The sequence below is a fragment of the Ips typographus genome, linkage group LG4 (genome assembly GCF_016097725.1).
Source record: "Ips typographus isolate SLU linkage group LG4, UJ_Ityp_2.0, whole genome shotgun sequence".
Classification (NCBI taxonomy): Eukaryota; Metazoa; Arthropoda; class Insecta; order Coleoptera; family Curculionidae; genus Ips; species Ips typographus.
In genome coordinates, this window is record NC_138425.1 from 7,069,504 (window position 1) to 7,072,309 (window position 2,806).

The following is a 2,806-nucleotide window of genomic DNA, read 5'->3' on the forward strand; positions in this document are numbered from 1 at the left end:
TTCGGGATACGCACAATGAAGATGGTGCTTGGTGATATCGCCTGTCTGGGACTGCCACAGACTGTTTCGTTCTGTAACACTTTTGACTAGTCGAAAGACTGCGTTGAAAACATCCGTTAATATCAACTGGCAATCATTTTTTTGCACTGATGTACCAAATAGAACAGATTATGAAAAGTTAGCATCTTAAGACACTGTTGTCAAATTTTGAATGGTTTCAGAAATTTTGAAAACGTTTTTTCTCAATAAATCGAAATCCCACTTCAAGGGAGGATATTATGAGAAAACGTAGGATTATCAATCGAATGTTCTTTGGACGGTTCTAATAACCAAGTTATTAAGAGTCAAAGTGCAGAGTGTCCCAAGAATGTTTTGAAAGCTTTTTTGATGGAAATAATGTTTAATTTGTACGGTTTGGCTTACCTAATCTTAAAAGTGTTACTATTTACCTCCGAACGGTGCAATAACCCCTCAGTGTTATAAACTGACAATTTTATTAGAAAATATGGAAACCATCACTTAACAATATTGTATAGTTTTCGGCTCTAAACTTGGTGTTTAAGCTGGGAGTGCCATTTTGGTCATTTTCTGGTCTCTGAGTTACTTTTACTAGTTTTGGAAGTTATCCAAAGTAGTTTCAAAATTTGAACCTTTATCGACAAATTTCTGGATATTTTAAATTTAATTTTGTTGAATTTAAAACAAGATAAGTGGCAAAAATGCCTAGAAATATGGATTAGATTATTAAACAAATAGAGTGCTTCTTTATAAAATACCATTATTTTTTACTAAAATTCCTGAACATGCTTTGTGATAAAACAAAATTTTATTTTGACCTTTTTTGGGTCAGCACGTATACCACAATTAATAAGTTTTAACTTAAATTAGGTAGTTTTAAGTGTAATATTGCAAATCCCGCTATTCTTACGCAGAAGATCTAAAGAAATTGTTAAATGTAAAACAAGAGAAGTCAAAAAAATATCCAGATTTTCCTTTCATAAATTTAATCAAACTTAGACTTAATTTGACTTATAAACTCGAGGTGACTTTCTGAATTTTCACTCAAAATACCTAGTCTTGTAAGTAAATTTTCTAAGCTTATACAATGCAGACTAAAAATTATCAGTTTTTGTGGTTATCATCGATAAAATTATTAACGAACCATTATTTGAACCGCGACAAAATACCGATCATTCGTGGTAGAAAATTTTAAATCGCCTCGGAATTTTTATGGCTTACTCGCGTACCACTCGGGATGACGTAGAAAAACCAAGAACGTCGTATGGGCAATTAATAATTGTGATCACGTTTCCGCGCCGTAATATATGGCCAATAAATATATGACCAAAAACAACGACCAAATACTAAACGGTACCATCGAGATAAAAACCCAATGGTGAATACCTTCGCGAAACTCCACCACGTCGAATTGCTACCGAGCAGTGTAGTTAGAATTCGTAATTCCACTTTGGGGATTTTGGATTTTCTTCTTGTGGGTGTGAGAACTATGATAGGTATGTATGTACCTGGTGGCGACATCCACTAGTTTGAATTCCTACCTTTAAAACGCTCCGGAAGTTTTCCGTTTTACGGGAAAAGCCATTACTAGAAGTAAAAACATCGTCATTACGTATTGAGTTTATGAGCGCCCGCAGATTCAAATGTCTTTATTATAAATTCAGATAGCAACTAGGTAAGTTATAGCAATTATACTCCAAGACTTTATTGTGCAAATACGCTTTAGCACGTCCGAGTAATGAAAATATAACGCTTCTTTATAGCTTTATACGACACTATCATGCTAGGCTGCTAGCGATCAACATGGATAAATCAGACGTTTTGGTAAACGTAAAATTGTCGTAAATTTTACAAATTTACTACTAGATTTTTAGAATATTGCAATGAAATAACACTAAAATACATATTTGCCCACAAATTTATAGAAATATATATACTAAAACAGTTTATATTGTTTCAATCTCAACTTTAGGAAAGAAGCACTGAACCAGTTTCATCAGCTCGGAAATTCACTTACAAAAAGCACTTTAGGACCATGTAGAACAATTTTACTTTAACTAACAGTTTTTGTAATATTGATTGAATTTTGCCTTTCATAATATGAAACTTCCTAAAAATTAATTGATTGAATTTTAATTAGCCATAGAAATCAGCAAAAAAACTCGTAAAGCAAGCTTTCACCTCAAAATTTCCTAAATTTAGTACTATATTGGAGCCAACGTATACATTTAACATGTTCAATTAATCGCGTCCGTTTTAATATATTCCTAGCATGATAATTCACCAAGTGTAGAATTTCTATTACATTTGCATATTTACGACGATACAATTTTTGTGGCATTTTGGAAGCCGAATTATTTTAACTATTTTGATGTTTAACATTATTTCGCATAAATTTGAATATAGCAATGTTTTAAACAGGCAAATAAATAGCGAACGTTTATTAGTTTGACATTTTTCCCAAAACGCTTTGTCCACTTAGATCGATATAAAAATATTGTGTTACACCAAAGACATATTTCAGACAGAAATGTTCCAATCAACACGAATGAAATATTTTCAATTGCTAAACCTTGATCTTAAACGTCATAAATATAACAATCGTGGCGTTTAATGCTTTTTTTCTGCCCGTGACAAGCAAGTGTAGGTAGGTATGTAATACAGCTATAAATTATATCACTTTTTAATCTTTTGTGGTAGTGCTACTTGTATTATTGCCTTGAGAGCATAGCATAAGATCATAACGTAAAATAGATTCTGTCTACTATTGATATATCACTTAACCAAA